General features: G+C 40.0%; 1 protein-coding gene across 3 annotated transcripts in view; it reads right to left on the bottom strand.

Annotated features, from left to right (window-relative positions):
- JADE3 (jade family PHD finger 3) overlaps positions 1 to 24,993 on the bottom strand; it is a 150,177-nt gene that overhangs the window by 96,172 nt on the left and 29,012 nt on the right. Inside the window, exon 1 of one of the 3 annotated variants that reach the window (XM_032258470.1) lies at positions 9,972 to 11,033. The exons of the other annotated variants lie outside the window; for them this stretch is intronic. The gene's annotated coding sequence lies outside the window, so the exon portion shown is untranslated. Of the gene's footprint in view, positions 1 to 9,971; positions 11,034 to 24,993 lie in introns of those variants that run through there. 3 annotated transcript variants of the gene reach the window in all.

The raw sequence follows: 24,993 nt of genomic DNA, 5'->3' as shown, positions 1-24,993 counted from the left end.
AGCAGCCTTGCCGCTTCTACTCATTCTTAGAAACCTGACCAACTACCATGGGAACAAGCCTGGGCTAGCCTGCTGCAGGATGAGATGCATAGCTCTGTGCTCCTACCTCCTACCACTGCCCCAGCTGACAGCCATTGATTGGACTTCAGAAGCAAAGCTCCCTGCTGACCTGTAGTTGACCATAGGCATAAATGGAGACCAGCTGAGAACAGCAGAACTGCCCAGCTGAACCCAGTCCAAATGACTGACCCACAGAATGAACTAAGTGATTACTCTTTTAAGCCACTAACTTTTGAAGTGGTAGTTATATAGCAATAGTTAACTGACAGAATTTGAAACACAGTTTTTAATGATTAACTGTAGAGTGGAAATTTCATCACATACCTCAGTACTACTGCACTAAATCACTCTGGGTACTAATTTTCCAAAGGAGGCACTACTGCTGGGATCCACAGAAGAAGGCACTGTAGCTAATGCCAAGTTCACAGATGGGTCAAGCACTTGATCCAAAAGAAGTCTATACAAGTAGCAAATGTCACTCTACCTGGAAGTTTCTAATCCTGTCTGATGCCAAGGCAGCCATAAGGTACCTCCCCTGTCCAGAGATAAGTGTGGCACCTGCAACCAGCAGTTAACTATATAACTGGAACGTCAGAGTAACACATCAGAGCACTCCTGTAATCCCAGTACTTTGGGAGGCCAAGGCAGGCGGATCACAAGGTCAGGAGTTTGAGACCAGCCTGACCAAAATGATGAAGCCCCATCTCTACTAAAAATACAAAAATTAGCTGGGTGTGGCAGTGGGGCGCCTATAATCCCAGGTACTCAGGAGGCTGAGGCAGGAGAATCGTTTGAACCCAGGAGGCGGAGGTTGCAGTGAGCCAGGATCATGCCACTGCACTCCAGCTGGGTGATGGCAAGACTCCGTCTCTAAATAAACAAATAAATAAATAAAGTTTATATTAGGTTGAACCATATGAAATTGCCATTGTTGCAAGTCAAAATGTTTGCATATCAGCAATTTCATATGGTTCAATCTAACACTGCAGGATTTGGCTCATGAACAAAAATAAGCAAAAAGAAAAGCTTCTTTCCTTTGCTTCTCTTAGTCTCCAAAGCCCTCACATACTCTAGAGAAGTTTACTTCCTATGAACTTTTAAGGACATATATGAAAAAATATGTAAAGCCTTGCTTATAAATACATCTTTTTAAAATTCAAAACACTTAGTTTCCTTTAGGAGTTGTATTCCACTTACCAGACTTACGGTAATTGGCCTGTGGGTCCCCAGTGGGGTATTAGGTCTCTCTACCTACATCTCAAATTTCTAGGTCAGATCTGAGCACCCTCTTTTCAAGTGCCATTTGTACACTGCAAACCAGGATTCCAGAATGTTATTTAATTCAAGAAGAGGTTGTTGACAAAAAAGTATTCTGATCATTACTATCAGTGTGGGTTTGGTGATGGTAAGGGAGGATATATTTGGTTTTATTCTAGTTTCTTCTGCTTTTTCTGCCCCAGAGTTGCAACCAGATGGCTAGACTATCATCTCTGGATCTGTTGTCAGTCAGAGCAGGAGAAGCCTAAGAAGCAAGATTCCTACCCCTGCATGTGTGACTGGAGTGGTGAGGCAGTTTTCCTCTATCTTCCTGGGCAGCCACAACAAGACCCTGTGAGGAGGCGCAGGTGCTTCGAATAACTGGCACTCTCCCAGGCCACAGCCGACACCACATGCTCAGAACAGAGGCTCAATTTTAATCCTTCTGAGACACCATCTCAGAGATTGGCCAATATACAAACATGTAATCAATGTAATGCTTTTGTGTGCTCATGTGGGTCTTGAGCTCGTGAATTTTTTGCATTAACAGTTTTAGAATTTTCTGCCTAGAAATTTTTAGAATTACCCGAGTATAAATGCAGTCTTTTTTATGGTAAATGTTATTTCATGAAAAACACTGCATACATAATTTCAGCTTCAATGGTCAGAAGATCCTGTGCTTTCAAGCGTACTGTTAGAAATGCAAAATAGGGACAGCAAAACTCCATCATCCCACCTCAGTTCCCTCAGTACAGGATGTTTTCCTCCTTCAAAGGTTTTTTTAATAAGATCTTTCGTCCAGTGTCTTTTACATAACCAGCTTTCTCTATTTCCCAAAGAAAATTATTGCACAGTCTAATTAAGTTTTCCCTTAGGAAACACCACTACTGACACAGAAAGGAAGACAAAACAATGGTGGCATATTGTGGAAACAGGAATATTTCATTTTTACCAACTGAAAAACTATAAAAATTAAAACTACCCCTAAGCTATTAATATGCAATGATTTAAAATATCAGCAATTCACATGAGACTGGTAAAAAGTTCTTTGTTCATTTACTGTTTTTATCAAGTTCTGAATTCAGAACACCACACTCCTACTTTGACAACTGATAGCATCACAACCACTTAAAAACAAGTTCAGAGAGTTCCATTGTGGACAGTATAAATGATGCTTGTTTTTGCATGACCTATCTCAGAAGTACAGCCAAGGAGGAACTGAGTCTCACATGTTCACTCTCACAGGGCCCATCAAATAACTTAATAAAGATTTGATGAAGGAACTTAGTCTGCAATTTGGAAAATGTGGATAATACATCAACTTTCTAGTCCATTACCATATTGTTTTTATTATAATGGCTTTGTAACAAGCTTTAATTTGACAAAGCAAACTCCCCTCACAAATTTTCCTGCCTCTGGGGCATTTATTCTTTCCAAAATGCAAACTTGATCATGATACTTGGTGTAAAACCCTTCCATTGCTTCCCAGTGCTCACAGACTCCACTTTAGGCCCCTGCAGGATTGTGGTTTAGTAGAGTGGAGAGTGCAACTTTAAGATGAAATCTGACTGCTCAACAGGAGAGTCACTGCCACCATCAGAGAACCTCTCTCTCTTCCCTGGTTCCTTTCCAGGCTCACTCTCTCCTTTAAATAGCATTGAACAAATAATGGTTTTTTGCAAGGGTGCTGTGTAAGGGGTCCCCAAGATCACCCCTAGGTTCAGTAATTCACAAGGAAGACTCACAGGATTCAGCATACAATCATACTCTCATGGCTATGATTTATTACACTGAAAGGATACAAAGCAAAATTAGCAAAGGGAAAAGGCTCATGGGATGCACTGTAGGGGAGACAAGACACAAGCTTCTAAGAGTCCTCTCCCAGTGTATACACAGAACAGAACTTCCCTAGCAACAAATTGTGACAATACATGTGAAATGTTGTCTACTAGGGAAGCCCACTAGAGACTTAGTGTCCAGGGTTTTTATTGGGGACTGGTCACACAGGCACCCTCTGACTGGTACAGACCAAAATTTCAGACTTCAATAAAGAAAGCAGGTATTCAGCATAAACCATATTGCTTGTATAAACAGTTCTGGCACAATGAGCCACCCATATCAGTTCTGGGAAGGTCAAGAACCCTCCCAAAAATAAAATTCCCATTTGCCAGCCCAGAGTCAACCTTGTAAGAAGGCCTTTTCAAAGTCAGGTCTGCTATGATAACACTTTATTTTTTTTTGTACAGATGCCAATCATTAACTTGGCTGGGCACCTACATATTCTGCCTAGACCTGGATAGGTAAACAAAACCGTGACAGTAATCTGAGCAGGGGACTAGCGGAACAGGAATAGAGGAACATCCATCCTTTTCCAGTAACAACAAGAAGGAAGAGGCAATGAGGACTGCTTCCTGGGAGAGGCAATGCCTGAGCCCAGTTTGAACACGATAGATATTGTAGTGTGCATAGATTTAAATCCCAACCAGTTGGGTAAGCTGTATCTCAGGAAGTGGGTTATCCACATGGACCAGGGCTATAAATCACTTTGATTCCCTGCTTTAAACTTTGTATGGCTTCTAAATCTCCAGCAAACCATGCAGCTCTGTCAGAGGTGGTGCCAACCTACTTTTCCAGTCCTACCTGTGATACTCTGCCCCTTCAGTCTCTGTGGTCCCAACATCCTGTATTCTTTTCAGTGCCTGGAGTATGTTCCTTTCTACCTCCAATACTAACCTATCCACTACTCTAGACTGCTCATCATCACCCTATCCTACTTCACATGGCTATTGAATGATGTCAGATTTCAATCCAAACATTTCCTCAGGATAGCCTTCTCTCCCCTACTCCAGAGTAGGTCAGGACCCATGCCATTTGCTTTAGAGCACCAAGTAACTTCTCCTTTATCACTATGAACACATTAAAGTACATTTCCTTACACATCTACACTTCAAGAGGGCAGAGACCAGGCCTATGTTGTTCACTGTGATAACCTCAGAGCCTAACACAGTGCCTGGTACATACTGGGCACTCATCAAACATATGAATGGGGAATGAATGAGGGCTCAACTCCCCTTCCCCAACACTACACACCTCCTGTGTCTAAAGCACATGACCTAGACTAGCTCAACAAGTCAGCCAAGTATTTTGACAGAAGTTATTGGGAAAGAGGCACTGCATCTCTACAGGTGCAGTCTGCCTGAGAGTGAAACTAAATCACAGGAAGGCACAGGTGAGAAAAGCAGACGTGGGGCTGTAATAACAGTGTGGATGTTGCCATTCCTAAAGGCAGCAGCCTGTGGACTTCATTTACCAGTAAACCCTCTTTGTGTTACTTAGGCTAATTTAAGTCGAGATTCTGAGATGTATAATTAAGAATCCTTATAGAAAAATAGTAACTGAAATTAGGCATGTGGTTATTTCTCCTAAAGAACAAGGGAAAGACTACTAGTAAGCCTAACTTGTGATGCCCCAACCTACTGGCCTAGGGAGTCACAGTTCCTTAAGTTATGAAAAGGGCTGGTTACTGTACAGGGAGAAAAGATGCCCTGGCTGGGAAGTAGAGCACAAGCATCCTGGCTGGTCATTATTTACAAAACTACTTTATTTGTGGAAACTCAAAGAAACCAGATCTCCCAATAGGCTAAAGAGAGATGAAAATCTCCCTTATTTTCAAAGGGGGTAGATATAATTATTGCAAATGAAAAGCCTGAATATCACTTCGAACTAAATTCTAAACCACATTAATAAAGCATTGGCTGGATAGGCACTTGAAAAAGAAAATAGTCACTAGCAGCCAGCACAGGCTCTCTAAGAACATGACATACCCAACTTACTCCAGACTCCTTTCTATCCCAGTCACTCATTTATTGAGAAAATTATTTATAGGCACAGTAATATGTAGAAGTAGCTGGCAGGATTTTCCTGTTGATAAGGTAAAGAATGGAGGCTGTAGGCAGGTAATCCTGAAGGTAGGTGTCTTCTGGTGGGACACAGAGCTATGTCCTTGGCCCTATCTTGATCAAAACTTTGATCAGCAACATAGATGAATCTAGGGTTATTGACCCTAAGAGGGATAACATTCGTTAAAAGAAAGAGAATTCAAAAGCTAATATTATAAGTAGAAACAGGATGAAATTTAACTGGAACGTATGTAAAGTCACTGCAATTAAAAAATTGTTTCCCAAATACAGGATGATAGCAGTTCAGTTTTTGATGTCAGTAGATACCACAGTTTAGTGATGCAGCTACTAAACTTGGGCTGATTTCAGAAACATAATGTCTACCTCAGTTGGACAACTGGACAACCATGTTCCAATCTGAGTACCATAAACGGTGACCAACAAAAGTGCATCCAGAGAGGAGAACCAAGACTAGAAGAAGTTTGGGGATCATGTCACATAAATGACCACTGAAAGGATGAGAGTTGGTATAGCCACCTGGGAAAGCAAAGACAGAATCCTGTAAAACTGAAAATAACCATACCCTATAACCCAGCAATCCTATTTCTAGACACATAGCTGGAGAAGCTCTCATAAATTTGCACAATGATCAATATAGAAGTGTTTATAAAAGCAAAATTCAGAAAGTACTTAGGCTTCCATCAATAGGAGAATGGCTAGGCAGAACAAGGTTCGTTCATACTCTGGAATACTTTGCAGCAGTTAAAAACAATGAAGAAGGTCTATAATCAATCAGGATGGACTAAGTTTGCCAAGGTAACAAAAGGAACCTAAAATCTGAGTGGCTTAACACAACCAAAGTCTGTTTATTCCTTATGCTACATGTTTAAAGTGAGTTAGTAAGAGAGCTTATTGTAGTTATTCTTGACCCAAGCTGTCAGAAGCTCCATCTCTACCTGCCAGGGGAATGGAATGTGGCAAATCTCATATTAGCGCTTGAAATTTCCATTTAGAAGTGCACTCATTATTTTTACTGACATTTCAATGACCAAAGCAAGTCATGGGGCCACACCTAACCTCAAAAGGTATAGAAACTACAATCCTACCATATGCCCAAATGGCAGACAGCCAAAAACATTATGTGACATATAATAATATATACTATGGAAAGATTAATAGAAAACATATGAAAATATCTAAGACATTTTGCTGTGTGGAAAAAACACAGATACATTCAGAACACTATGTAAATTAAAACATAGATCCACAACAAATCTATATAGTGTTTATATCTATCTATCTATCTGTCTATCTATCTATCTATCTAAAACTGGGGAGGGAGGAGGATGACATTAGAAGAGGCAACCATCTGGGAGGCTGAGGCAGGCAGATCGCCTGAGGTTGGGAGTTCGAGACCAGCCTGACCAACATGGAGAAACCCTGTCTCTACTAAAAATACAAAATTAGCTGGGCATGGTGGCATATGCCTGTAATCCCAACTACTTGGGAGGCTGAGGCAGGAGAATCGCTTGAACCCGGGAGACAGAGGTTGTGGTGAGCCAAGATCATGCCATTGCACTCCAGCCTGGGCAACATGAACAAAACTCCAACTCCAAAAAAAAAAAAGAGGTGACCAAAGGAGAAATAAGCATTTCTGTAATGTTTTAGTTCATTGAAGAAAAAAAAAAAAGGCTGGGCATGGTGGCTCACGCCTGTAATCCCAACATTTTGGGATGCCAAGGCTGGAGGATCACTTGAGCCCCAGAGTTCAAGATCAGCTTGGGCACACAGCAAGACCCTGTCTCCAAAAAACAAATTAAGGCTGGGCATGGTGGCTCACGCCTATAATTCCAGTGCTTTGGGAGGTTGAGGCAGGTGGACTGCTTGAGTGCAGGGGTATGAGACCAGGCTGGGCAACATGGAGACACGTCATCTCTACTAAAAATACAAAAAATTTAGCTGGATGTGGTGGCATGCGTCTGTGGTCCCAGCTACTCAGGAGGCTGAGGTAGGAGGCTCACTTGAGCCTGGGAGGCGGAGGTTTCAGTGAACCCAGATCATGCCGCTGCACTCCAGCCTGGGCCAACAGAATAAGACGGTGTCTTAAAAAAGAAAGAAAGAAAGTAGCCTGGCATAGTGACACACAAGCGCAGTACCAGTTACTTGGGAGTCTGATGTGGGAGGATTGCTTGGGCCCAGAAGTTCAAGGCTGCACTGAGTCATGACTGTGCCACTGCACTCCATCCTGGGCAACAGAGCAAAATCATGTCTTCAAAATAAATAAGCAGGAAAAAAAGAGAAAAGATCTGACAAAATATTAATTGTTGATAATTCTGGCGAATATGAGTATTTATTATATTATTCTTTGAATTTTTTCCATTATATTAACATCCTTGAAATAAGAAGTGGTTAAATGAATCAGGAATGTTTTAGCTTAAAAGGCCACAGGGGCTGGGCATGGTGGCTCAGCTTGTAATCCCAGTGCTTTGGGAAGCCAAGGCAGGTAGATTACTTGAGGTCAGGAGTTTGAAGCCAGCCTGGTCAACATGGTGAAACCCTGTCTCTACTAAAAATACAAAAATTAGCTGGGTGTAGTGGTGTGCACCTGTAATCCCAGCTACTTGGGAGGCTGAGGCAGGAGAATCACTTGAATCTGTGAGGCGGAGGTTTCAGTGAGCCAAGACTACAGCACTGTACTCCAGCCTGGGCGACAGAGCAAACTCTTGTCTGTCTCAAAAACAAAACAAAACGAACAAGGCCACGGGTGGGAGAAAGAGGAATGGCAAGTAGGAAGATAGATAGCTTTAAATATTTTGGACAAAGGAAATTTGCTCTGTGTGACTATGGAGGGGAGAGCCAGGAGTGATGGTGAGAATTCCTGAAAGGCAGATTTTGGCTTGGGAACAAGGAACCACCAACCTAATAAGGTTTTTGATCTCCTAGTAGCCTCAAAACTGTATGGAGGAAAAATATGTATTTTTTGAGGTAAAAAAAGTGGTCAAGAGTCAGACAACCACCTGTCTGACAGACATTGTGGCAAGGATTCCTGCATTGGGAAGGAATTTGGATTTGGTAATCTCCAAGGTCCCTCCAATTCTCAGGTTCCATCAACCTTGGACTAGAACCTCTCAGCTTCTAAATTCCAGTTCACAGGCTCTGGGAAATGTCCCACAGTCATCCCAGGGAAAACTTTAAAAGATAATACAACAATCTGAACTCAGTACAGATCTGAACTGTGTTACTTGGGAATATTTCACAATCAATAAGAAATAAATCACTTAATTGGGCCTAAAAGTTATCATAGTCAGGGAGTCACAAGAATTATACTGGCCTTGAATAAAGCTAGCTTTAATTCTCACACCCTGATCAACCTTATGTACATAATTAAATCACTATTATTTGGAGAACTATTGCCTGTTTAATTACTGTTTCTGTGACTTGTTTTTGTTCTCCCAGTACCAAAGTCAAATTGCTCACACAGCTAACGAGATCTCCACAGAAACATCCCGCTGAAATGAACATTCCTTTATAAAATGGAAGAGTAAGAATAATGAACGTGTTTTCTTTTAAACTAGTTGCTCTAGCTGCTAACAAAAGAAAAAATAAAAGTCTTAGCAATGGAAAACAAGTATCACTGACCTGTCCTATGAGGAAGGCCAGTCTTGCATAAAGATAGTGAGATAAGAACCCAAGCAGCTCTCTGCTGCTACCCTGCTCCCAGCCAAGAAGATAATGGGTTTCAATAGGAGTAAATGAAACAACATGCTATGCCTGAAGATTTTCTTTCCAAAAGGTAGCATACCTTTTAAACCAGTAAGGTTCTTTTCTGTACATAGTTAATATATGCCTAGAAGGTTATAAGTTGAGCAGCCTTTGTATGACTGGAACCTGATAGATCTCAACAGACACCTGGGAAGCCCACTGTGGCTTTTAAAGAATGCATATTTCTGGCTGGGCACAGTGGCTCACACCTGTAATCCTAGCACTTTGAGAGGCCAAGGCGGGCAGATCACTTGAGGTCAGTAGTTCGAGACCAGCCTGGCCAACATGTGAAACTTTGTCTCTACTAAAAATACAAAAATTAGCCGGGTGTGGTGGCGTGCAACTGTAATTCCAGCTACTAAGGAGACTGAGGCAGGAGAATAGCTTGAACCTGGGAGGCAGAGGCTGCAGTGAGTCAAGATTGCACCACTGCGCTGCAGCCTGGGCAACAAAGTGAGACTCCATCTCAAAAAATAAAAGTAAAAATACATAAAGAATGCATATTTCTACCACAAAAATACTGAAAGCATGCTGCAACATAAAAACATGTGCTCTGTCCATGTGTTTTTGCCCATTTAGGATTTCCTTTCTTCAGTGATTCTGTACACATAACTAACAATAGGAAATACTTTCATAAAAGTGACTGTTATTTAGTAGTTTCTTCTACTATCTTTCAAAACTAAAACAAAACCAAACAAACCCAAAAAACGGCCCACAAAGCTCTTAAATATTCCCAAGTTAATGAGGTTAGTATGGCTTAATTATACCTTCTTTCTAGACCCACATTCCTGACTGTGCTGGAGCCTCATGTGGCCTGTCCTCCATTACCCACCAGAAATACCATGTGAGGCAAAAAGCACCAATATGCTGGAAAAGCAGCTGCCTAGACCACCACAATGCCTTGTAGAGACAACGTTCTGGCCCTAATCTATGAGTAAAACCTGGTTCCCACCCCCTTCCAGGTTTCTCCATCCTTCAAATGCAAGCACTTACCATTCTAAAATGTCACGAAGCAGTGCATTTATCCTTGGGAGATAGAGTTTGGTGATAAAATGCAAGACTGTAATGTTAGGAAGGACAGAGTGTGGGGAAAGCCAGAGACAAACAGGAGAGGGAGGAGGAGAAAGGAGTTCAGGAATGAAGTTCTAGGGGGCAAAGGTTATTGGAAAACAGCAGGACAGAAGCAAGAGACTACGACAGAGAGGCAGGGCCAAGGAAAACAACGAGGTCAATGATATGCTACACAAAGAGAAAGAACTGTGCTTCCAGATGAGATTACCACATATACTTTTAGAGAAGTGGCCCTGTTTTTCAGGGGGTCATTATGTATTCAGCCAATAGTGCAGCTCCTCTGCTTACTCTTAGCAACTTTTGTCCACCTAACTGCACCAAACATTATGTATCTGAAACTATTATTTCAGAGATATAAATACTTCAGCGGGAAGGGAAAGCAACCCCAAACATCCATTAAAATATCAGTGAAGACGTCTGGTTCCAAATAAGATGGTATAAACACACCCTAACCTTTCTGTTCACCAAATGCAACTATAAAATCTGTAAAGAAAATATGGGCAACTATTAGAGAACTCTTAAAAGTCTGTAACAGCAAGCAATCAGGAAAGAATGCCAGAATGCAGAGTACAATTGAACTGGCAGTAACTTTACCACTTTTTTTCTTCCAGTATTCACTGGCCTGAACTCAACACAATGAAATCTGAAAGTGAGCACTGTGGTTAGAGCACATGTTCTGGTTCAAGGTGCTTTTTTGGAAAAGGGAACTAATAATGCTCAGAGAAACTGGAGTGGTGAGATGGTGGGGGGCGGGGGAGGGAAATCCCCTGGGTTTTTCTCTCCTTTTTCTCCCCTCTCTAACATCTAGAAAATCCCATGGTAGAGGCTGTGGCAGCAGCAACAAAAAGTAACTGGCATAGGGAGACTCTAGGAGCTAAAACTCTGAAGGAGAGAAAGGAAGCTTCTGTCCATCTGGTGGAACTATGGCTCCAAAAGGGCAAAACCAAAACCCATTGCTTTTTTTTTTTTGAGACAGAGTTTCGATCCTTCACCCAGGCTTGAGTGCAGATGCGTGATCTTGGCTCACTGCAACCTCTGCCTCCTGGGCTCAAGAGATCCTCCTACCTCAGCCTCCCGAGTAGTTGGGATTACAGGCATGCCCCACCACGCCTGGCTAATTTTTGTATCTTTAGTAGAGACAGGATTTCACCATGTTGATCAGGCTGGTTTCAAACTCCTGACCTCAAGTGATTCGCCCACTTTGGCCTCCCAAAATGCTGGGATTATAGGCGTAAGCCACCACACCGGGCCTCCCATTGCTTTTTCTTACTTTCTTTCTATCTGTTTGTCTGCTCCTTGTGTCCTAGAGGCAGTGTGTTGTGAAAGAGTATAATTTCTCACTGGAGGATTAAAAAGGAAAGCCCTGGAAAACTAGAAAGTACCAGAGAAATAACAAGGAAGGAAGAGCTCAGGAAAACAAACTCAAAAAAAGTTGCTTAGGAACTCCTGGGATCGCCGCCACTTCCTCACAGGTGGATTTGATTCTAATTAGCATATCAAAGACTTTGAGAAATGAATTCACATACACTTAGGTCTTTGACTGACCAGTGGATGGCACACATACGACAAAGGTGAAAAGCACTGCAAAGCCATTAAATACTGAACTGATATTGGAACTACATCCCACAGAAAGTGAGTTGAAACTTGCAGTCTGAACCTAATCAGGCCAACTGCGGCTAAAACAAATACATCGACATTCTCCACTGAGTTGGTTCAGTATTATGTTAAGATCCAGAGTCTCATAACATAATATTCAAAATGTCCAGGATAAAATCCAAAATTATGCGATATACAAAGAACCATGAAAATGCCAGCTCACATGAGAAAAGATAACAGATGCCAACAATGGGATGACACAAGTGTTGAAATTATCTAATGAGGACTTTAAAGCAGCTATTCTAAAAATGCTCAGATTGCCAGGCATGGTGACCCACACCTATATTTTCAGCTACTAAGGAGGCTGAGGTGGGCATATCACATGAGCCCAGGAGTTTGGGTCCGGCCTGGGCAATTTAACAAGATCTTGCTTCTAAAACAACCACCACCACCACACATTCAAACAAGCAATCACCAAACCTGAACACTCTCGAAAGAATGTTAAAATAGAAAATATCAGTAAAGAGAAGATATAACGATAACCAAATGGAAACTCTAGAACTGAAAAACAACCAAAATAAAAATTAACCGTTAAGAACACAACAGCAGAATGGAGGAGGCAGACAATCTAAAGACAGATAAATTGGCCAATCTAAACAGAAAAAAGATTAGAAAAAGAATAACAAAGCCCCAGAGACCTGTGGGATAACAATAAAGGATCTAACATTTATATAACTAGAATCTAATACAGAGAAGAAGAGTGTGAAGATGAAAAATATTTTTAAAAAATAGTTTGACCAGGTGCAGTGGCTCATGCCTATAATCCTAGCATTTTTGAAGGCTGAGGGGAGCGGATCACTTGAGGTCAGGAGTTCGAGACCAGCCTGGCCAACATGGTGAAACTCTGTCTCTACTAAAAACACAAAAGTTAGCCGGAAATCACTTGAACCCGGGAGGCAGAGGTTGCAGTGAGCAGAGATTGTGCCACTGCACTCCAGCCTCGGCAACAGAGAGAGATTCTGTATCAAAAAAATAAATAAATAAAATAAAAATAAAAAATAGTTTAACTGTCAAGACACTAAGAACACCAAACAGAATAATACAAAGAAATCTATGCCTAGGCAGATCATGATCAAACTGCTGAAAACTGAAAAGACAAAGAACTGAAGAAATAGACAATTCGACAGGAATAGAGTTTAACGTTCCACTCTTGATAATAAATAGAACTAGGAAAAAATAAAGAATATACAAAACCTAAACAAGAACTATTTTTAAAATTGACCTAACTGGTATCTACAAAACACTCCAAGACAAGCAAAATATACATGCTTTTCAAATACACAAGCTATTATTTCCCAGGAATTATTGGTGGGACTATAAAAGTATTCGGCCACCTTGGAAAACTGGCAGTTTCTTTAAAAAGTTAAATATAAATTTAACACACAACCCAGCAATTCTACTCCTAAAAATCTACCCAAGAGAAATGAAAATTTATGTCCACACAAGGACATGCACATGAATGCTCACTGCAGTATTATTCATGAGAACCAAAAGCTGGAACTATTCCAAATGCCCATACACTGGCAAAGGAATAACCACAATGTGGTACATCCACATAATGGAATATTATTCAGCAAGAAAAAGAAATGAATTACTGATATGTTGTACCACCATAAACCCCAAAAACAGTATGCTACATGAAAGAATCTGACACACAAGACCATATATTATATGATTCTATTTATATGAAATGTCCACAAAAGGCAAATCTACAATGGCAGAAAGTAGATTAGTGGTTGCTTAGGGCTGGGGGAAGAAGAGTGGAGTGACTGCAAATGAGTACAAGGGATTTTATTAGAGTGATGGAAATGTTCTAAAACTGAGTTATGGAGATGGTTACACAACTTAGTATATTCATCAAAAAGCACTATCGTGAGTATTATATACTTATGCAGGTGAATTTTGTGATATATAAATTATACTTCAAGTTGTCATTATAATAATTTTACATAAGTGAAATTATGCAGTATGTAAACTTTTGAGATAGGCTATTTTTCATTCAGCATAATACTCTTGAGAGCCATCCAAGTTGTTCCACTTATCAATAGTTTGTTTCTTTTATTGTATTTTATGGATGCACCACAGTTAAACCATTTACTTATTGGAGGGCATTTAGGTTGTTTCCAGTTTTGGGTTATTACAAATATAGCTGCTATGAACATTCCTGTACATCATGGACGAATCTCAGAAACATTATATTAAGCAAAATAAACCAAAAACAAGCCAGACACAGGAATATATACTAATTATTTCATTTACATGAAGTTCAGTCATAGGCAAAACTATACTCTATGGTGACATAAATCAGAATAGTAGTAGCTGCCTCTGCTTGGAGGGAACAGAGTGAAGAGAGACGCAATGATACTTTCAGGGGCATAGAGATGTTTTATATCTTGATTAGGGTATGGGCTACATGGGTATATACATATGTCAAAATTCAAACTCTACTCTTAAAATCTCTGCATTTTACTAAACGCAAATTATACCTCAATAAAAAAGAAATATGGAAGTCACCACTACTACTCATCAAAATGGCTAAAATTCTAAACATCAACAATACAAGTGTTGTTGGCAAAGTGCCTCTTTATACTGCTGGTGAGAATGTAAATTAGGATACAGGCTTTGGAAAGCTGTTTTATAGTATCTACTGAAGCTTAACATGTGTATACATTATGACCCAGCTACTTTACTCCTAATTATACATACAACAGAAATGTACACAGATGTTCCTCAAGACATGTATGAGAATGCTCAGATAAGCACTATATGTAATAGCCCCAAACTAGAAACAAACCTGAAATATTCATCAATAGTAGAGTAGATTTGGCTGGGCGTGGTGGCTCATGCCTGTAATCCCAGCACTTTGGGAGGCCAAGGCAGGCAGATTACTTAAACCCAGGAGTTTGAGACCAGCCTGGGCAACATGGCAAATCCCATCTCCACAGAAAAAAATACAAAAACTAGCTGGGCATGGTGGCATGCACCTGTAGTCCCAGCTACTCTGGAAGCTGAGGTGGGAGGATCACTTAAGCCCAGGAAGTCAAGACTGCAGTGGGCCATGACTGTGCCACTGCATTTCAGTCTGGGTGACAGAGTGAGAACCTGTCTCAAAAAGAAAAGTAGAGATTTTTTTAAAAATTGTGATATGTTTGTGTATTCTCCATCTACACAAAGTGTGAAAATGAGATTAGTCTACAGTGACAGAATTCAGGATAGTAGTAACCTGGTAACCTCTGGGGTAGAAGAATAGGGTACTCAGGAAGAAGGCCTCTGAGGTGCTTGTAATGTTGTTGTTCTTCTTGACTGGGGCACTGGCTGAATGGGCAAGTTCACTCTGAGACTATTAATAGAGCTATACCCTTATAATGTTCACTTTATCTTCAGGTATATTATACTTCAACTTATATTTTAGATTCTTTCCTTTATGGGGTGTGTGTGTGTGTGTGTGTGTGTGTGTGTGTGTGTGTTTAAGGCTTTCCTTCTTTGACACTATCTTTATCCTTCTTTGCATTCTCTCTCTACATTCTTGTCTGCTGAACTATCAATAACATATTGTATTCAACCTGTATCTTCATTGCCTATGATTGGGAACACTTAAGTCAAAACTGATGCAAATAAAGTAAGCCCACAAAATGAATGCAGGGAGAATACAGGCATCCTTTATGCCAGCAGAATTTCATGAATTAGCATCAAAGTAGCTGGCCTGTCTATCCACAGAAGGGAAACCATCCTTTAAATAGAAGCATTAGTTTATTTATCCACACAATTCCAGGACAAAGGTGTAGGTCAGGAGTGACATTCCCTTGTGTGCTCCTTCCTATATAGGGAATCTGTCCAAAGGCACTTTCACATACTTTAGCAATTATCAGAGCTGAGAAATATTATAAAGGAGGCAAAAAGGCTGCCCAGGAATTGATTCTTAACTGACACTACACAACTTGAATTCAGACAGTGATCTTAATTTTAAAAATTCCCACAGGCTAACAACTTTCACCGACCCTTTATTTTCACATAATTTTATTCACTAATCTGTTCACATGTCCAACGTATCTAGAGGCCTGATACCATGGTTGTGGTATCGGGGCAGATAATTGCAGGTCTTTAATCTCCAGGATCCTGAGATGGCTCTGCTGGAGGGATAAGGAGGAAAGGAAAACAAATTACTAGAACCCAGAGTAGCAGGTTGTATAACAGAGGAAGAAAAGAAGGCTCCAAATTTCCTGGGAGCATGATAGGATAGTGACTAAATCTGTCCAGAGAGGGCATGGAGGCTCCATGTTGGAAGTGACACATTATCAGGACATGGACCAAACAGCATGGTACTTCTCATGCTGGGGATGGGCAAAATGCAGGTTTTTATTCTGAAAGACAAACTGGTAGAATCCGCATTCAGATATAATTGGACATCCAAGGGGACAAATCCTGATACTGCCTATATAGGAGCCAAAAAGGCTCATCAATATCCAAAACTTGGAATGGCATGGATACAAAAAAAAGTTGTTTGACTTCATTTCAGGGAGGCAGGATTAGAATACGACTACAGTTTAGTAAAAACAAACAACTGCAGTTTACATTCTACTTAGGATGGAAAAAGACTAAAAATAAAAGGGGGATCAGTCTGAAGGAATACAAAAATGAAAGTTACACAGCTGGAAGTTCCTATCTAAGCATGATCCAGAGGAGATACAGTCCATTTTCAAGTACCTACCCACTCTGGGCTCAAGGACAAGAACACTGCAGTTTCAGAAACAGACCAAAAGGCCAGGCGCGGTGGCTCATGCCTGTAATCCCAGCACTTTAGGAGGCCATGGTGGGTGAATCACTTGAACCCCTGGCCAGGAGTTCAAGACTAGCCTGGCCAACATGGTGAAACCCTATCTCTACAAAAAACATAAAAATTAGCAGGGCATGGTGGCATGCACCTGTAATCCCAGCTACTCAGGAGGCTGAGACATGACTGTCACTTGAACCAGGGAAGGGGAGGTTGCAGTGAGCTGAGATCATGCCACTGCCCTCCAGCCTCGGTGACAGAGCAAGACTCTGTGAGAAGAGGGAAGAGAGAGAGAAGAGGGAAGAGAAGACGGAAGAGGAAAGAGACGAGGAAAGAGGAAAGAGAAGAGGAAAGAGGAAAAAGAAAAGAGGAAAGAGGAAAAGAAAGAGGAAAGGAAAGGACCAAAAGCAACTCTCATGAGGATGGTATCAGATGTGAGACTCACATCACTAAAGTCCCCGGTCCAAGTCCACACTTGTGATATAATCTTGTGAAGATGGCTTGGCCTACCACACAACTCAAAGAGAGAGAGAGATAGTATCAGTGATATGCTGATGTTTACCATCAGGCTCTTCAAGAGAGAGAAAAGCCCTGATTTTTAGTTTACTGATTCCTGTGATATAGATACTCCCACGATGGTCAATTTCAAGCTACTAAGATGATGTCACTCATCATGGAGCTTGAAAGCCATACACACAAATTGGCTCTTGCTATCTGGTGTGAGGTGGTACCCTCATATGAAAATGCAATCACAGTTGAATCTTCACTATATATCAGTAAACTGCCATCTTGGCTTATAAAGATGGATCTCAAGAGCTAGGTGACCTAAAGTCTATCCCCAAGTACAGGAAGATATATTCATGGAGCCACTATTTTAACTCATTTAATCATACATGCCACATGATAGTATCTATTTATACAGAACAGCTTCAGGGAGCTGCGATCTGAACCCATGGACTGGTTCCCAAAGACACATCTTTATACTACATTATGCTACCTCCACAGGAGGGCTGGGTGATGATGTAAGAACACATCCCCATTCCCATCCTGCCCACTGCCTCTTAGGTCCTCTACATTTATCTTAACCTCCAAAAGGGAGGATATGGGAATTTTTTTTTCTCAGGCCTAGCCAGGAAATTCTACTATATTCCTTTGGGACCCATTTCAATATTTCAACAGTTGTCAGAAATATTTCCTTTTTTTCTTAAACCCATCACAGCAAGAAAGTCTTTATATTATTCTCAATACCCATAATTATAACTAGCTACTACCTATTTTCATATAAAATGTTCCAAATACTGAAAGGACACCTTCTTTATCTTCTCTTTTACAAGGTTAGTAATCATAATTCTTTACCTGCTACTTTGAAGTCTTGCTTCCCAACAGGAATATATGCACTATATGGAATATACTATCAATACATACACAAACCCTCATATATGACCCACTTGAGCATAAGGAGATGAACACACCAGGGGATTCTCACCTGTTAGGGTGTGCCTAGGAGTGGACTATCCTACCAGAAGTAAGTATTTTTGAGGGAACAGGAATCTCCTGTTAAAGAAGGGGCCCCAAGAGAAAACGATAGCTCACCAACTGAATCCAGTGGCAATATTCCAAGGTGTGAGGGAGTAGAAATTCATAAAATTGTGTGAGTGTGTCACTCAGGTTCATTCTTTAGCTCAGCTAGCTTGCAAGGACTCAGTTCAGAATCCTAGTAAGAGAGAGGTTCTTCACAGAAACCTAAACAAGCTGACATGCCACTCCCATAGCTCTAGGAGTCCCAGCTACAGAAGAAAGATGAGTGAGCCAAGAGCCTTAGCACAGACACTAGTACCCTTAGTTGAGTACTGCATAAGTGGGTCAGCCAAATGGGCAGACAAGTCAGTGATAGCAGCAGCACTGGGGGCTGTGCAAACATATTAACAGAAGAGAAGCTTCCAGAGGTTGAAATCAATAGTAGTCCCTAAGAGCAAAGAGGAGAGAAAGGAGATTAGGTGCTATAAAGTACCTATTCAGGAAAACACAGCAGATACCTCCAGGGTAAAATGGGTATAGCTATAGACTGCTCTGGAAGCTGGAGAACTGTAATAGCTAGTTAAAGTCTATGAGTGACTATCATCCAGACTCTGGTTTTACCCTCCTGGATGATGTGGCCCGGGGCATTTAGGACAGCTGTATTTCATGGTAGTAACAGATTCAAGAATGAATAGTTATAGAATACACATATGGGCTGGGCACCTCCCAGCACTTTGGGAGGCCAAGGCGGGAGGATTGCTTGAGCCTAGGAGTTTGAGGCTACCCTGGGCAACATGGTGAAACCTCATCTCTACAAAAATTACAAAAAAAAAAAAAAAAAATTAGCCAGGCATAATCTCAGCTACTTGGGAGGCTGAAGTGGGAGGACTGCTTGAGCCCAGGAGGTCAAGGCTGCACTGAGCCATAATTTTGCCACCGCACTCCAGCCTGGCTGACAGAGTGAGATCCTATCTTAAACAAAAAGAACACACATATGTATTGAAAATACATATGCATGCAGAGTACAACATTTGTTTTTCTGTCACCTAAAAGATAACTTTCCAAATCAAGAGAGTAACATTTTTATTACCCTAAAAATTAATGTATATAGAACATTTAAAATTGGTGGTTTCCAGAGACATAATATACCAAAATCTCTGGGATGCAACAAAGGCAGTGTTAACAGGAAAGTTTACAGTACTAAATGCCTATATCAAGAAGTGAGAAAGATCTCAATTCAATGATCTAAGAGCTCACCTAGAGGAACTAGAATAAGAACTAACCCCAAAGCTAGCAGAAGAAAATAACTAAAATCAGAGCAGAACAAAATGAAATTGAGGCCTGAAATCCATACACAGGATTAACAAAAAATTGGTTATTTGAAAGGATAAATAAAATTCATAGACTGTTTACCAGATTAACAAAAAAGAGAAGATCCAAATAAGCACAATCAGAAATGACAGGGGTAACATTACACTGACTCCACAGAAATACAAGAGATCCTCAGAGACTATTACAAACACCTCTATGCACACAAACTAGAAAATCTAGAGGAAATGAATGAATTCCTGGAAAAACACAACCTCCAGGATTAATCAGGAAGAAATTTAAACCCGAAACAAATCAGTATAAAGTTCCAAAACTGAATCAATAATTTAAAAAACCTAACAACCAAAAAAGCTCTGGAACAGATGGATTCATAGCCAAATTCCACCAGATGTACAAAGAAGAACTAGTACCAATCTTACTGAAACTATTCCAAAAAAATCGAGGAGGAGGGACTCCTCCCTAATGCATTCTTATGAAGCCAACATCATCCTGATAACCAAATCAGGCAAAGGCGAAACAAAAGAAAACCATAGGCCAAAATCCCTGATGAATGTAGACAAAAATCCTCAACAAAATACTAGCAAACCAAATCCAGCAAGACATCAAAAAGTTAATTCACCACCATCAAGTAGGCTTTATTCCTTGGATGCAAGGTTAGTTCAACATATGTGACTCAATAAATGTGATTCGCCACAATAACAATTAAAAACAAAAACCATATGATCATCTAAATAGATGGAGCAAAGGCTTTTGATAAACTCCAACATCTCTTCATGATAAAAACTCTCAATAAACTAGGGATCAAAGGAACATACCTCAAAATAATAAGAGCCACCTATGACAAACCCACAGCCAAAATCATACTCAATGGGCAAAAGCTGGAAGCATTCCCCTTAAGAACAGGAACAAAACAAGGATGCCCATTCTCACCACTCTTATTCAACATAGTACTAGGAGTCTTAGCCAGAGCAATCAGGCAAGAGAAAAAAATAAAAGGCACCCAAATTGAAAAAGAAGAAGCCAAATTATCTGTTTTCTGATGATATGATCTTATGCCTAGAAAACCCTAAAAAATTCTCCAAAAGACTCCTAGATTCTATAAATGAATTCAGTAAAGTTTCAGGATAATCAATGTATGAAAATCAGTAGCATTTCATCATTTCAATGTATGAAATCAGTAACATCAATAATGTTAAAACTGAGAAGCAAATCAAGAATGCAATTCCATTTACAATAGCCACACATACAAAAATTAAATACCTGGGAACACATCTCACCAAGGAGGTTAAAGATCTTTACAAGGAAAACTACAAAACACTGCTGAAAGAAATCACAGATGACATAAACAAATGGAAAAACATACCATAAACACGGATTGGAAGAATCAGTATTGTTAAAATGGCCATACTGCCCAAAGCAATTTACAGATTCAACACTGTTCCTATCAAACTACCAACATCATTTTTCACAGAATTAGAAAAAAATGTTATAAAATTCATATGGAGCAGAAAAAAGGGCCCAAATAGCCAAAGCAATCCTAATCAAAAAGAACAAAGCTGGAGACATCACATTACCCAACTTCGAACTATAAGGCTACAATAACCAAAACAGCATGGTATTGGTATGAAAAGACAAACAGATCAATGGAACAAAACAGAGAACCCAGAAATAAAGCCACACGCCTACAACTATCTGATCTTCGACAAAGTTGACAAAAATAAACAATAGGGAAAGGACTCCCTATTCAATAAATGGTGCTGGGATAATTAGCTAGTCATATGCTGAAGAAACTGGACGCTTATCTTTCACCATATACAAAAATTAACTCAAGCTGGATTAAAGATTTAAATATAAGACCTCAAAGTATAAATATACTAGAAGAAAATCTAGGAAATACCTTCTAGACATCAGCCTTGACAGAATTTATGACTAAGTTCTCAAAAGCAACTGCAACAAAACTAAAAATTGACAAGTGGGACCTAATAAGAGCTTCTGCACAGCAAAAGAAACCATCAACAGAGTAAACAGACACCCTAAAGAATGGGACAAAATATTCATAAACTGTGCATCCAACAAAGGTCTAATATCTAGAATCTATAAGGAACTTAATTCAACAAGCAAAAAAAACAAATAACCCCATTAAAAGGTGGGCAAAAGGCCAGGCACAATGGCTCACGCTTGTAATCCCAGCACTTTTGGGAGGTTAAAGTGGGCAGATTGCTTGAGACCAGTTCAAGACTAGCCTCGGTAACATGGAGCACCCCGAACCCCTACCAAAAAAAAAAAAAAAAAAATTAGCCAGGCATGGTGGCACCTGCCTGTAATCCCAGCTACTCGAGGGGCTGAGGCAGCCTTGGAGCTCAAGGCTGCAGTGAGCTGAGACTGTGCAACTGCACTCAAGCCTGGGCAACAGAGTGAGATCCAGTACCAAAAAAAAAAAAAAAAAAAAAAAAAAGTGGGCAAAGGACATGGACACTTCTTAAAAGAAGTCATAAACAAGTGGCCAACAGACATATGAAAAAAGTGTTTAACAAATCAAATCAAATCAGGGAAACGCAAATCAAAACCACAATGAGGTAACATCTCACTCCATTTAGAATGGCTATTAAGTAAAAAAAAAAAATAATAATAAAATAACAGATGCTGGCGAAGCTGCAGAGAAAAAGGAACTTATACCATTGGTGGGAATGTAAATTAGTTCTGCAACTGTGGAAAGCGGTTTGGAGAGTTCTCAAAGAATGTGACACCAAACTACTATTCCACCCAGCAATTCCACTACTGGGTATATACCCAAAGGGAAATAAATCATTGTGCCATAAAGACAAGTGCACTCATATGTTCATCACAGCGCTAGTCACAATAGCAAAGACATGGTATCAACCTAGGTGGACTGAAGAAAATATGGTACGTATATACCATGGAATACTATGTAGCCATGAGAAAGAGTGAAATCATGTTCTTTGCAGCAACATGGATAAAGCTGGAGGCAATTATCCTAAGCAAATTAATGCAGAAACAGAAAACCAAATACCACATGTTCTCATCTATAAGCAGGAGCTAAACACTGGGTACACACAGACATAAAGATAGGAACAATAAACACTGGGAACTACCAGACGGGGAGAGAGGGAAGGGGAAGGGCTAAAATACTACCTATCAGGTATTATGTTCACTGCCTGGGTAACAGGACCATTTGTTCCCTAAACTTTGATGTCATACAACATGCCCATGTGACAAACCTATTCATGTACTCTCTCAATCTAAAATAAAAGCTGAAATTATATTTTAAAAATGAAAAAATAAAATTGGTAGTTTCTAGGTTGTTTCTTAGGTCACCCACCTAAGCTTAAATTTCAGTGGATGACAAGGTGATTTGTGCCTAAAAAAAAAATTCTTAAATGTCTACATAGTATAGATGTAGTTCATTTGGTCTTTGAGATGAAGGGGAAAAGAAGGGAAGAAGTTGGTAACAGCAGGCTATGGACATCTCAATAGACTTCTGATGTCAACTGGCAAGGTGGGTCTATAGGTTCAGAAGAAAGGTTTCTGTAGGGGTAAGGGACAATGTCAGGCTAGGATCCTGGTAAGAGTTGGGCTGTCCTCTTCATTTAAAAATGACCAGCCATTTCCTCCCACTAGCCACAGGGAAACGCCCTAACAAAAGAAGCCTACAGAAAGGCAACTAGGTAACTAGACCTATAAAAAGCACAACCCTAGGAAAACATAGAAATATAACCAGGAAAACAGAATTTTAAACAAGAGCCTTTCTTTTCTCCAGTCAATAAAGCCTTCTTAAATATCTCAGGCATGGGCCTCAATGCCTCCAACAATCTTCAAATACCTAGGTAGAAACAGCTCTGACTTTACTGCCTATCAACCTCTCCTGATCTGATGGGCTAATTTTAATGTGAAATATTGCTGTAGGACTGAAAATGTTTAATATATGTTAATAGACTAGGATTATAATCAGTTAACTCTTATCTTCTAATTTTCTCATGTCTAAGATACTTATTCAAAGAGTAGTTTGAATCCTAGCTATCCTTTTCAAACAGTTCAGATCACTGACACTCTAACCCAATTCACTCAAAATTATTATAAACCAGGAGTTAGCAAACTTTTTCTGTAAAGGGCTAAACAGTAAATATTTTTTGCTTTGCAGGCTATTTGGTCTGTGTCCTAATCGATTCTGCCATTGTAGTGTAAAAGAAACCATGGGCAATATGTAAACCAACAGGTGTGGTTGGGTTCCAACAAAATTTCACTTACGGACACTGAAATTTGAATTTCATATAATTTTTATATGTCATGAAATATTCTTTTGATTTTCCCCAACCATTTAAAAATGAAAAACCCATTCTTAACTTATAGACTGTACAAAAACAGGTAGCAGACCAGATTTGGCTGGCAAGCCACTGGGTCCTAATCATGCTCTTACCTAAGATTTGATGCCTTGCTGAAGAAATTGAAAATTTCAGACTTTCCCTGATAAAAAGTAGATATTTCCAACCAGTATCTCACCTTAAACTTACATTAAAGTTTCAGCTTGAGGTAGGTGGAAGTTCTCTAAGTACACAGCAATACATTATAGTGGAAACAGTACCTGAAAATAAGACCTACAACTTACTAGGTATGTAAAGCTACAAAACTCACTTATTCTTTCTGGGGCTCAATTCCTTCCATTCTAGTCCATTTCTAACTATCTTCCACATCATTGAAAAGGAGCAAGAGTTACAACTAGAATGTACGAATGTTAAATTCTGTCTAGGATGTATAGCAAATACTTATATATTTTACTGTGTAATTCCCTATGATGCAAAGCCACTTTCAAAAGAAGTCTTTTATCACTATTATTCCAGTCTATTATAGAATCTAGAGCTGACTTATACTTTCAATAGCCTGAACAGTGAAAAATCCCAACAGAAAAAAAACAAAACAAAACAAATTAACCCATGTCCAGGCATACTTAAATCAAACCACTGAAAATAATACAAAGAAAAAAAATCTTGAAAGCAGCAGCTAGGACTTAACTTATGGGGGTACAACATGTAGAATGACAGTGTATTTTTAATTAGAAACCATGGAGGTCAGGCTGGGTGCAGTGGCTCACACCTGTAACCCCAGTACTTTGGGAGGCCAAGGTGGGTAGATCACCTGAGGTCAGGAGTTTGAGAGCAGCCTGGCAAACATGGTGAAACCTCATCTCTACTAAAAATACAAAAAATTAGCTTGGCATGGTGGCACGCACCTGTAGTCCCAGTTAGGAGGCTGAGGCAGGGGAATCACTTGAACCCGGGAGGCAGAGGTTGCAGTGAGCTGAGATGGTGCCACTGCACTCTGGCCTGGGTGACAGAGCAAGATTACATCTCAAAAAAGAAACCATGGAGGTCAGAAGGAAGTGGCACAACACGTTTGAAGTGCTGGGGAAAAAACGTCAACACAGAATTCTATACTCAGGAAAAAATATCCTTCAGAAATGAGAATTTATAGCCAGTAGACCTGCTCTAAACGAACTGCTAGGGCATGTTCTTCAGATAATTGGTAAATGATACCAGAATGAAACTTCGAACATTAGGAATGAAAGAAAAGCAACATAAATGGTGACTATTTGGATAAATGCAATAGACTATCCTCCTTTTGAGTTCTTTAAAATATGTTTGGTGGGCCGGGCGC

This window comes from Sapajus apella, unplaced genomic scaffold (genome assembly GCF_009761245.1).
Source record: "Sapajus apella isolate SASKATOON/1434 unplaced genomic scaffold, GSC_monkey_1.0 scaffold103, whole genome shotgun sequence".
NCBI classification, from domain to species: domain Eukaryota; kingdom Metazoa; phylum Chordata; class Mammalia; order Primates; family Cebidae; genus Sapajus; species Sapajus apella.
Note: the sequence above shows the minus strand (reverse complement) of the source record. Positions and strands in the feature narration are given on the sequence as shown.